The sequence below is a fragment of the Pteropus alecto genome, unplaced genomic scaffold (genome assembly GCF_000325575.1).
Source record: "Pteropus alecto unplaced genomic scaffold, ASM32557v1 scaffold33, whole genome shotgun sequence".
Classification (NCBI taxonomy): Eukaryota; Metazoa; Chordata; class Mammalia; order Chiroptera; family Pteropodidae; genus Pteropus; species Pteropus alecto.
This window is the reverse complement of record NW_006435762.1, coordinates 6,888,186-6,901,350: the sequence shown is the minus strand read 5'-3', so window position 1 is coordinate 6,901,350 and position 13,165 is coordinate 6,888,186. Positions and strand designations below refer to the sequence as shown.

At 32.4% G+C, this 13,165-nt stretch overlaps 1 protein-coding gene and 1 pseudogene across 1 annotated transcript in view; both read right to left on the bottom strand.

Moving 5' to 3' along the window:
* The window catches only part of NAALADL2 (N-acetylated alpha-linked acidic dipeptidase like 2), a 799,198-nt gene that overhangs the window by 523,125 nt on the left and 262,908 nt on the right, over positions 1-13,165 (bottom strand). The window lies entirely within an intron of this gene.
* LOC112479095 lies at positions 11,875-11,993 on the bottom strand (annotated as a pseudogene).

Genomic DNA, 13,165 nt, shown 5'->3' with positions numbered 1-13,165 from the left:
GGAGAGATGGAGACAGAAATAGAGGGAGAGAGGGAGGGAATAAATTAAAATCCAAACTTTTACTTACCTCAAGCATTAAAGAAATAATACTATATTGTTTAAATGGTGACTCCAGCATAACTTTACTCTTGTACTATAGCAGCTTCGTAAAATTTAAACCTATTGCCCATATTAACATGGTTAAGGGAAAAACTTCATTATTAAATGAATTTTGTGCTCTTAATATTATGACTATTTAAGAGCTTAAAGGATGTGGTCCCTTAAATAAAAAATATCAAACTAAACAAGATTTTTGAATGCATATACAATAATAATATTGTTACTACACAGTGATTGAATCATAATTATTAACACTGGCTTTTTAAAAAATCTCATCTAATCTGCATAGTGACTTCTGATTAATGAGCCCAACTTTATAAAAGTTAACCCAATTAAACTCAACATTTATGTGAACAAATGTGTTTTAAAGTATTCAAAAGGATACTTAACACTTGGATTTTTTTCTTGCCATACATCATTTCTAAGTTCCTGTAGCCTACCTTTCATTAAAAGTTGATATGACAGATTGCTGTAAGTTTCAAATTGCTAAATACTTCTGTCAAGCCCCTTAAGGCATTTTTGGAATTTAGTTCTTGGATTTGTTGGGATGATTTTCAGGAGCTCCTTTTTGGTGGGGATGAGGTGAGCAACAGCTTGAAACTATGATTCATTTCTGTTTGAGTTTCTGTCAGATACTTGTAGGAAAAAGAAAATGACTAATCACCTACTAAAAATGGCAACAGATGCCATAAGCAAAATTTCATTCAACCTGTTAACTTTAGTTTCAATGTAAGAATCACTTAATTAAAAGTCTTAGTTTTAAAATATCATTTTAAAAAATAACATCTGCTTCTAAAATGATATAATAAAGTTTTTGCTCAATATTTTAACAAAGTTCTTTACAATGACCTTCCTCTGCACTTCAGTTTATCTACACAAAGAGGCCTGCATGTATAGGATATATTGTGCATGAAGATATACATATAATATATATGAACCAAGAAAGAGCTATTAGCATTTTATACACAAATTAAGCATTTTTGTCTTTTAAAAATTCCTAATGGTATCATGTTTACCACATTTGGTTCATATAAAATGGTACTCAACATTTTTATTTAATATTTTTTAATATTTTCTATTCTATGCAAATTTTGTTCAGTGTCCCTGTGACTTGATATCTAAAAAACCCAGGACCAAGAAATAGCAGATCAAATTTTCCATTCAAAGCAGCACACTGACAAAATAGCAGAAGAATTCAGAACTCTTCCCAAACCAAGCTGGGGCCAAAGGAAGTTTTTGGGTTTTTTTGTTTTGTTTTTTTTCATGAAATACTTTTATGAAAAATACTTTTTGGAAATGTTGCCTTCCTACTTGAAATAGGTGGTGTGGTGTGGAAGGAGATGAAGACAGAGGAGAGCTAGATACTGAAAGAGAAGAGAGGAGAGAGATAACGGCAAGATTGTTTCTTATCTATTCCGTATGTCAGAGGAAGGAGACTCAAACAACATAAAATGAGCCCATGTCTATGTAAAATATTCACAGAGACCCTTTTTACCCTGAAGGAAGGGCTAATGCTTTTCCACTTCATCTGACCATTACACAAGCATAAAAGCCCATATAAAGGAATAGCTCTATTTTCATTGTGTGTTTGGGGTAGGGGGAGAGGGAACCTCTAAAGTAAATACTTCCACATCTATCATTACATCTGTACTTAAAACAGTTCTGTGAGCTTACATGTCCCTCATTTTACAACAAGGAAACCAAGGCTCAGAGAGAATAAATAAATATTTGACAAGGGACATATTCATAACTGATAGAGCCTGAATCTACCTAGGGCTTCTGACATTTAATCCACTGTTGTTCTACTACATGCGCATAAACATGCATCCCTGACATTTTGTAGACGGAAAATATAAAGTTCACAAAAGTCAGATGACTTCCAAAAAAAATTCTAAGTAGGTAGTATTTTCTTGTTATTTCAAATTCAGTGATATATACATGACTTTTAAAATGTCTCTTGGTCTTTTTGAACCATATTTTACCTGAAAAGTAAAAGATATAAATGAGGTAATCTTCAAGGTCTCTTCCAGCTTTAAAATGTATACATTTTTAAATCTATTTTGTTTATAAGTAAAATCTTAAACTGATTGATATCAACAGGAACAATTCCTAATTGCCTTAGAGAATGGTAAATGTTATTGATATGTTGATAAGAGCATTGTTTTAGTAAAAAAAAAAAAACAAAAGTTGGGGACCATACATCAGATAGGAGCCAACAGAAATTATGCTAAAAATGGCTGACTAATATCAATCTTAGCCATAATTCAGGTAAAAAAAAAAGTAGTGACTTTGTCATAATTAAAATAAATGTGATGATTATTTTAACTTGGAACAGATAATTATTTATCTTCTTCTTTGATGGGTAATTCATTTGTAACTCAGGAAGCAAATTAGTGAACGTTATACACTTATTATGAACCAAATTTTAGCTGCTAATCTAGGACATGATGACAAAATATATAAGCAGACTTAAGTTATTCAAAACTTAAAAATCAACCTTCTGTTAATATAACAGAGGTAAAAATCAACCTTCTGTTAATATAACAAGGTAAAAATCAACCTTCTGTTAATATAACAAAATAAATATAGTAAAGCCTAATGTATTAGCAATATGTGTTTTGCCTATTTTAAGGGATAATATAAGACATTAAAACATGAAAAAGCTAAGTGAGATTTATTATCAAATGAATTAATTGATTAGAGAACTAATTGCCACTTTTAGTCTTTATTTTTAAAATAGATTTTTAAATGATCTCATTTTGGTAGAAACAAATGTGTTTGTTTGGTAGACCACTGATTACACAGCACCTCAATTACACTGTTAAGGAAGAAGCTTTCTATCGGAGTGCCCACATTTTACTAAAAATGGATAAGAACTATCTTACTTCAAGCAGATTCTAAAAGTAGAGATTGAAATAGCCTTATATTTTTTCATCTACTTCAACAAATCAATGAGAATACTTGTTACTTAAAACGTTTAACTTTATACAGCATCTCCTCAAAATCATGCTTGCTCTAAAGTAAAATCAAAACACATAGACAATAGCTATGTACTGGTGACGCATCCAAAACTTTACTCTATAGTGAAGGCTTTTCTTACTTTCCCCACTTGGGACTCTTCTTTCAGTACCTTTAGAGCACTTCATCCATACACACATATATCATTTTATTCAAAGCATGATTTCTCATGTTATTATTCTGTGTCCCATGGAGATGAACCTGTGACATTATCTTTGACAACTCATCCTCTGTTTGTTTAAAATTCACCAAATCTAAGCATTTCCATGACTTGCATGTCCTAGATCACCATTCACATAATTATTGATCAAACTCTGAGCTGCATTGAAATTATGATAACCTCCATAAAACCAAAAGACTTCCACTACTCCCAATTACTGATTATATTCACTCTTTCTTGCCTCAACTATTTGAATGTGACTGGAACTGCTGTAAAATCTGCATTTTAAAATCATGCCTAATATATTTCCTTTGTTTCTTTGTGGTAGGTCCAGCAGCATCATTTGCATTATTGCAGTCAGGTATTACAGGTCAAAATTATCTACCAGAGTACAAAATTACTAACAGAAAGAGAGTTCATAACAGAGTCAACACATGTATTGCAGAATAATGAGAGCTTTTGATATGTGGAGCATTAATTTTTGCTGACCTAGAATCAGCAGTTCAGTTTGATACATTAACCCATGTTGGGTAAGAGCGTATGGATACACTCAGAACACAGGGAAAATAAAAATTAGCTAAGAAAAATATTTAAAAGACAAATGGAGAAGGAATGAGTTAGCCCTGAAAGTGTCTATGTGCAATTAAAGCATTTAGACTTCCCACTAACACTGTGTTTATGTATTTATCTCCTCCTGGAGGACAAGGACTGTGTTTACTCATCTCTACAGTCCCCTCCGCTCCACTCAGGGCCCAGAATGATACTTGGCACATAATGCGAATGGCAATCAATGCTTATTGATTGGAGGCATATCCAACTGATCAAATCATTCTCATATATTCTCATAGGATAACCATACCAGGATTAATAACTCATAGTTGCCTGATACACTAAAAAGATAAATAAATAAATTAGTAAAAATTTTGGTCTTTATATAATTGAGGTGATATAAACATACATAGTAAAATAATAATTTGGTATAATTTATTCTATAATCTACAGCGTTCCGGTCCTGATCAAAGACTCATAGGAACATTTTTAAAAAGATCGAAGGAAACAAAGATTCAAACCTAAAGCTTACAATATTTGAGGAGTAAAAGAAAAGTAAAAACACATTATAAAATGAAAAGCTATGTAAAAAATGTAAATGTTGGATTCATCATAAACAGCGATAGGGAGTAATCAACTTTGAGTCTTCACACAATTGTATCAGTGCTTCTGTAATAGCACTTACTGTTGTTAAAAAACTGTTTATATCCATGTTTGTTTCCATCCCTGCTAGTTTCTACAGGGCAACAATTACAAGATATACAGCAGATGTTTAAAGATGTTTATGAAATGAATGACCAAATACATGCATGCCTGAATGATGAATAGTTGTTAGTGAAATGTAGAAAGTCATCTCTTAGATGAATGGTAATCCAGCCATCAAAGCCTTACCAACTGCAGCAGCCAGGGTGACACACCAGAAGCAGCAACTCTTAGATGTTATCAAGCAGTGCGAATTTAAATTCTATATATTATAAAATGAAATATCAGAAAATAAATAGCCTAAAGGACTATTAAAATGATCTTTTTGTCAAAGCATCATGTTTGCTTCCCCGCTTTCTTGGGGAAATGTTCTCTCACTGTGCTTCTATTACATGAGGTAATCGCTAGTAGGGGCAAATTAGAGGCAAATTAGAGCCTTTTAATTAGTTTAAACAGGATCTATGACATACAAAAACCTTTTGTGCTGGTAGAGAGATGGGAAAGACTACCAACTCTTCAGGGATAAGCATTTCAAGGAATTTGACCTTGAGGTAACCAAAAGGTTAAGCATATCTTGCCAGAAGCTGTCTGTATTTGGTGCTAAAGCTAAGAGGGAATAAAGGAAAAACAAGTTACGTTTAGTAAAGGAACAGTTTAACACATTAGTTGTTATTTTTTTTGTCTATATAAGGTAACTTTTAAAAATAATGTGACTTCAATGTGTTATAATCTTCAATGTGGTTATTTTTAAAAAGATTTAAACAAAGGGGATACTTAGATGTTTTTATTTTTAAGTGAGCCAAACAATAATTATTTTTAAGTCAAAGGAAAAGTAGTAAGAAAAGGTAGGGGCATCTGATAAAGGTCTTACAGTTAGTTCTTGACTGGTGCCTAGGAGTGCTGTGACAATAGAAGGTCAAAGTTGCAGCTGGAATGCCACACCAGGAAGAAAATTTCCTCAGAATATAAAACAGTCACATGCAAGATTACTGTATAATTAAGACTGACACTAAAAGTAAAGTAATTTTCATCATTTTAGTTCTTTAAGTTCATCTCTTCAACATCTACAATATGTCAGACATCACTCAAATGGTCAAATGTTTAAACTCATGCCTTACTTAAGTTATGCCATTCAATATCCCAGGCTGACACCTCCAGCTGTTTAATTATTAGGTTGAAAGAAATACAGAGATAAGTTACTAGAAGTGAAAATTGGATGACTTTTAAAATTTGATACTGAAATCTCACCTAATAAGTACAAAATAGTATTTTTAAATTTTCAAAATAAAAATGATACATTTTTAAGGTATATGTTTTAAGAAAATGACAGTAAAATAAAGAACAATTAGCAAATTACAAAGGCTTATTTTTTACCGTAATTTATAACTGATATATTGTACTACATTATTTTATTAAATATTTTAGATATACAAAGGCTTAAAAGAACTATATAGTACTAGCTTAAGAAATAAGCCATTTCCAGTTCCATGATCACACTCCTGCCTCCTCAAAGAAAACTACTATCCTGAGTTTGATATTAATTATTCACATGCACAAATTTATGCTTTTACACATATGTGAACATATTTATAATTTATATCTATGTAATACTGCCTTGATATATTAAGATATTATATAAATACATCATGCTGCATGCATCCTTCTACATGTAGTTTTTTTTTATTATTCACTCCATTTAGTAGGTCTTTATGTATTTCAATTGTTTTATAGATTCTCATTCTTTGCCTCGGAGCCTCTTCCCATTATGACACATGATTAATAATAATCCTATGCTTTAAAAGTTTAACATTACTCCCTAGTATCAAGAAACACAGAAGAACTTTCTTACCACTCATCCAAAAATGCTCAGAGGCAAAAAGAACAAGAGTTCTAAACAAGAACCAAAATAATATAAGCTGCAATACACTAGTTAAAATGACAATAAAAGCTATTATTTACCATAAAGCAAACATTTGCTAAGCACAGTAGTAGGAACCTAATCTGCATTATCTTATCCAGTACTTAGATAGGGCTGGAGATGTAGGTGTTATTATCCTTGTTTTGTAAAAGAAAAAAAAAAAAAATCAGAAGTTGAATTAGAAGTTCAGTTACTTGCCCCAGACAACAGAGCTAGTAAATGACAGTGAGCATTTTACTAAATTAGTCAAGCTCCAAAGCAAGGGTTTTTTCTACTACACCTTAGCAGTATGCTGCAGGTTAAAACTCAAAGCATTTACTAAAACAGTCTATTAAACACTATGAAGAGCAAGTAGCTTTAATTAACTTTACTTATTTAGGGACTGTTGTAGGCACACATGGGCTTTCTCCAATTGCCTGTTGTTGCTTTATATTTTGGTAGTAAAATTTCAGTACTCCTCAGAAGAGAAGGGAATTATGAAATAAAATAACGTAAACTTAGTCAATTATACTAAATAATCACGGCACTGCTAAAAGCTATAGCAGAGAGTAAGGGATAAATTAAAATAAGTTTGGGTCATTACGTTTGAATTTAACTTATTTATAACATCCTTCTCTCACATTTACTTAGATAATTCAACTGCTCAAGCAGTACATTAAACCTTGCTTAATGTTAAAATTCTGAGACTCAAACGGATTCATCTAACAGAGTTAAAAGTCATTCTCATGCAAACTCTATTCTGCCATCAGTTCTACAGCCATTTTTTTTTTTTTTTAAATAGGGCAGACAGTCAATTATAGGCAAAGAGAATCAAAGGATTTTTCTAAGAACACATAGAGACAGCACCGAACATGGTACAGGAGACACTGCCTTCTGAGAAGTTCGTAGAAAATTGGACAATCAGAGGTATAATAGTAACATAGTATAAAGGCAAAATCCTGAAGAACTTGAGAAAAAGATGGAAAACATATATTCCCATTTTTCGGGTTGGAAAAGATGACCACTTGGTGACTAAAGCAGCACTCTCAAAGTTAGCTTTTTTCAATACAATGGATAAAATATAACCATTTGACATATGTTGGGTCTCATACTCTATTAAAGTAAAAAGTAATAGAACTCTATTAAAGTTCAAGATCTTTTAGCCTGGAAAACAGAAAATTCAAGATATGTGAAATTAGCTGTTTTCTAACATGTAAGCTTTTTTGTTTTGTTTTGTTTTTCTTTTTGTACTATGCCATGTGGGAAACCTAAAATCAAAGAATCTAGCCATCAGGGAAAAATCTTTTGGTCCAGTAGGATACGTCTCCCCTATCCCAACAAAATGCAAATAGACAAAAGTCTTAAAGAACATGGGTGCTTCCAAATGCTGTGGGACTCGTAGGTAGCTATATAGCACAGCGATTCCAAGAGCTTTAGAGATCCATGGACCGGGCTCCTATTCTGCTCAATCTTTTACTATCTATATAATTTTGGGCAAATTATTTAACCTTTTTTATACCTCATATTCCTCATCTTTAAAATTAGAATAATAAAAGTATCTACCTAATAAATCTATTGCAAGAATTAAAGCATTTATAAAAGTGTCTGCCACATAATAAATACACTTTAGAAATAATAATATTGACAATTATATTTTAAATCATAATTAAAATAATATTCATGATGATAACTAGTGATTGGAAAAAATGGCATAAACCCTCTTTCTCATTCCATGGATTAATGATGCATATTTAATTTTTTCTATCCTTCCTACTTATTAACAAGCATTTACCAACAGATATGCTGCACTGGAGCTGAACTAAGAAATTTTGCAGAGGGGTCACTTGTGGGCTGGATTTTATCATCTTATTAGCAATAATTAAGCTCTAAAAATTCTCTTACAACTTATATGTCCATTTTTATTGGGCTTCTCTAATAACAATGGATTTCCAAATAATACATAGAATGAAAAGTGATATTAGAAGTATACCTATAATAAGGATAACTCTCTTACAACGTATCGATGTATAATTATCTTAAACGTTTTCATATGTCAAGAGAAGAACATTTGATGTTCTTTTCACTCTTTATCTAAATAATCAATTCTCAATACATACTGCTATGGACTGAAGCTCTAACCCTCAAACATGATGCCTCAGAAAGTAATTACTTTTAGATGAGGTCACAAGTGTGAAGCCCCCAAGATGGAATCATTGCCTTTATAAGAAGAGGAAGAGACACTGAAGCTTCCTCTCTTTGCCATGTGAGGATACAGCAAGAAGGCAGCTGTTTGCAAGCCAGGAAGAGAACCCTCACTGATAACTGAATTGGCTATCATCTCCATCTTAGACTCCTCAACCCTCAGAACTTTGAGAATAAACATTAGATGTTTAAGCCACCTGGTCTGTGGCACTTTGTAATAGAGCCCAACCTGACAGAGATACAAACTCAGAGCACAATTATAATTCAGCAAAATTCAGTTATCTAAATCAATGTAAAGCTGACCCTTGAACTTGGTTTTGAACTGTGCTGGTCCACTTCCAGATAGATTTTTAAAAAAATAAGTAGGCAGTACTCTGTATCCCCTGGTTTGCATCTGGGATTCAACCAACCTCAAACAGAATATACAATTTTTGGTGTGCATTTGAGAATGCCTGGATATAGACACAGATTATGTGCACGTTCTATGCCATTTTATATAAAGGACTTGAACATCTATAGATTTTGTTATTTGTAAGGTTATTCCTTGTGGATATTGAGGGACAAAGGGACAACTTAAGTTTGGGGAAATCAAAAGTTATATGGATTTTGACTGGCAAGGGGATGTTGTTGTACCCCTAACCCTCATATTGTTCAAGAGTTAACAGGATTCTAATATTTTCAGTGCATGTTAAGTGCAGGCTAAATATTTTCATTTTGTTGGTTACAACTACCTTTTCCTAGTTTCCTCATCAGCACCTACTAACAAACATCTTATGGCCTACTAAATGAGCCTCAAAAAGCTGATCAGAATAATCAACACAATTGTAGAAATTAAAATGTGCCTAAAATCTGAGTTACTTGGTTAGTAAATGTGTTTGAACGCAAACAAAAATATGTGTATACCCAATACGTGTCAACATACTGATTGTCAGACATAGTTTCTAAGGCTCAAACTAAATTAAGCTAAAGTAGCTGATAAAGTAGCCTAAATGCAACTGAATAAGCCATGATAAACAAAAATAAAAATATAAATGCTAGAACAAGTAATAACAAATGTTGGAGAGGATGCAGAGAAAAAGGAACCCTCATACACTGCTGTTTTCCACTTTGGAAAACAGTATGGAGGTTCCTCAAAAAACTAAGAATGGATCTACCATATGATCCAGTAATCCCTCTACTGGGTATTTACCCCAAAGACTTGAAAACCCATATCCAAAAAGATATTTGCACTCCAATGATCATAGCAGCACTATTCACAGTGGCCAGGACATGGAAGCAACCAACATGTCCTAGGATAGATGATTGGATAAAGGAGCTGTGGTACATATATAGAATGGACTCAGCCATAAGAAGAGATGAAATGCTGCCATTTGCAACAACCTGGATGGACCTCAAGATAATCATGCTAAGTGAAATAAGCCAGACTGAAAAAGTTGAAAATCACATGATATCAATTATATGTGGAATATAAACCTAAAAGCAACAAATGAACAGGACAAACAGAGGCTCAGGGACATGGACAATGGACTAGTGATTACCAGAGGGTAGGAGGTGAGGAAGGAGGGGAGAGGTAGACAGGGTAAAGGGGGTCAAATGTAAGGGGGTTGGGGGAGGGTGAAGTGGGTAAAGGGGATCAAATATATGGTAGCTGAAGGAAATTGGACTTGGTGGCAATCACACAATAGAATATATAGATATCAAAATTATAATGTACATCTGCAAATTATATAATTGTATTAACCAATGTTATCCCAATAAACTTTAAAAAAATTAAAAATAAAAATAAATGTAATTGCAATACATTAAAATGCTAATAATTCACTCAAAATCCTTGCAACAGTGAAGGTAGGTAAGACTTAGGTCTCTTTAAAAGTAGCTCACATCTACAGAACATACAAATTGTTATAAAGTTTTATAAGTACCTAAACTTTTCCAGGAAACCAGGACCACTACACAGATATTTGTGTTACAAAAGACAGAAATATGCAGATATTTTGAATTTCTAAGAAGGACCCATGAACTGTTTTGGGCTACTGGTTTCATCGTAAGAATCCTATTGATATTAGATGATGTTTCTTGAGTATATAATGTTGAATAGTGGTCTTGGTCTTGATAAAGAGCATTCCAATAGCCATCATATCTATGTACTCGTCCCTCTCCCCACCCCCCATATGTATGTTTACATATAATCTCTATATATAATCTTTATGTACGTATTTATAATTTCTATTTTTATATACATAATCTATTGTATATATATAATCTATTTAATTTTATCTATATAATTTATTTATATATATAATCTCAATAAAGATATATATTATTTATCTTCTTTAACAGGTGTCAAAAATTATCACAACTCACTAGGTATCATTTACAATGACTATTTACTCATATAGTCATTCATCTAACATGTTTTTAGTGCCTGTCATATTCTGGGCACTGACCTCGTTGCTAGAATTATAAAGACAAATAAGAGCTCACATTTTATAAAGGGGAGTTAATGTACAAATTAACAAATTAAACAAGTTGGTCAGTGCATCAATTGAAGTACATTTTATGTGTTACAAGTTAGAAAAGGAGACCAACTTCTTGTGCATCAGAGAAGGCATTCCAGAAAAAAAGTAAATTATTAAAAATAATTTTTAAGTGAGTTTAGCTACCAGATCAGAGAAGGTAGATATTTCTAGACAAAGAAATAGCTTAGTGGCTACTGATGAAGAATACCTAATAAAAATTCATAACCCTTTTTGTTTTTGATAAATCACTTAATCAAGTGACATTTAAAAGCATTCCTTAATTTCTTGCAATAGAAAATCTTTTAAATCTATAATCTTGATATTCTGATAGGTGTTAGGATGTCAAAATCTTCTATCCTAATGCAGTATTAGTCTAATCTAGGGTTATTTAAAATGAAAGCCAGAAAAAAACATTTTTTTTTAATTATGTTTTTCACAGAATTGATTCTGATATGGTTTAAAGATTTAAAGCAATATTTCTCAAAGTATAACCCTTGGGCTGACAGCATCATTGCCTGGCACTTTTATAAATGCAGATTATCAGGCCCCTTCCCAGACCTACTGACTAAGATGCTATGTGGATGCAGACCAGCATTCTGTGTTTTAACAAGCCCTCTAGACCATTCTGCTATGCTTTAAAGTTTAAGAATCACTGATTTAAAGCATTGTTTATTCTATCATTAACATGTTCATTTCTTTTTTTTTTTTTAAATTTTTATTATTATTTATGCCTACAGCACCTGGTCTTCCTAGGTGATCTCCCATCCAAGTATTAACCAGGCCTGACCCTGCTTAGCTTCCGAGATCAGAATGGATTGAGCTTGTTCAGGGTGGTATGGCCATAGACCATGGCCCGTGGTTCCACTGGGGCACTAATCCAGGACCTTCTGCATGTAAAGCAGATGGCTAACTGCTACACTATGGAACCACATCCAACATGTTCATTTCTTGTATGAGTCTCTTGACTACCTTCAGAGGGAAGGAAAACTCCACTCTACAATAACCTGATTTCATCATTTCTACCTTGAAATAATCACAATTTTGTTGCACATGATTACATAATTGTGCAGGTTAGGTTATCTAAGATTTTTTTATTTGAGATTGACTGATGATAATGGAACCAAATGTATATTTGGGACAAATTAAATAAATAAATGATTTTTTAGAAGTATAAATATTATTAAACTATATATGTATATTAGATTATTTTACTTCAATTAAAATAATAATAGCTAACACTGACACAGTACTTAACTTATTCCAAAATACTTTACATAGATTAATAACTCTTCGAATCCTCCTAACAACTGTGAAACTCATTTTATTATCCCAAGCTATTGAAGCACATACAGTTAAATGATATGCTTTAAAATTGAGCAATGAAAGCTTGGAACTGAATACAGACACCCTGGATCTCATGTTCATGCTCTAAATTATACTGTAACCAGTGTAAGAGATATGTTTGATATTATTTATAATTATATTAGCAATCTGTCAAAGGATACCTCAGAGTACTAGTAAATAATCTTATTCACTATAGATTATTTTGTGAATATATATAGTACATGCATGAATGCACATGGTGCAGGAAACACATACACTTTGCCAATTCTGCCACTTGCCCATTGTTTAACCTTGTGAAAATCACCTCACTTTTTTCCTCCTTCGGTTTCCTTTTGTACTGAGTTGGGGCAGAGCTGTTGCAAGCATTAATTAAGTGCACATATGTAAATTATTTAGAATAGTACTTAGGATATACTAGGTCCTATCATTGTTTTTATTGTTTTCTGAAATAAAAGTTCAGAGTACATTATATAACAGATGCCCCTTGTATATTTTGTTTTTTATGGTTTGCGCCAATATTTTTTTACATTTCAATTGCTCTTTTAAAAGTTTTAATCAGTTACTTCAAATAGCCAACTACTGCTAGTCTTCCCAATTCTTTCTTAAATTAGTTCTAATAGTTTAACACTAGTGGTAAACTGAGTGATATAAGTAGTTCAGAAAGGCCGCTTACCT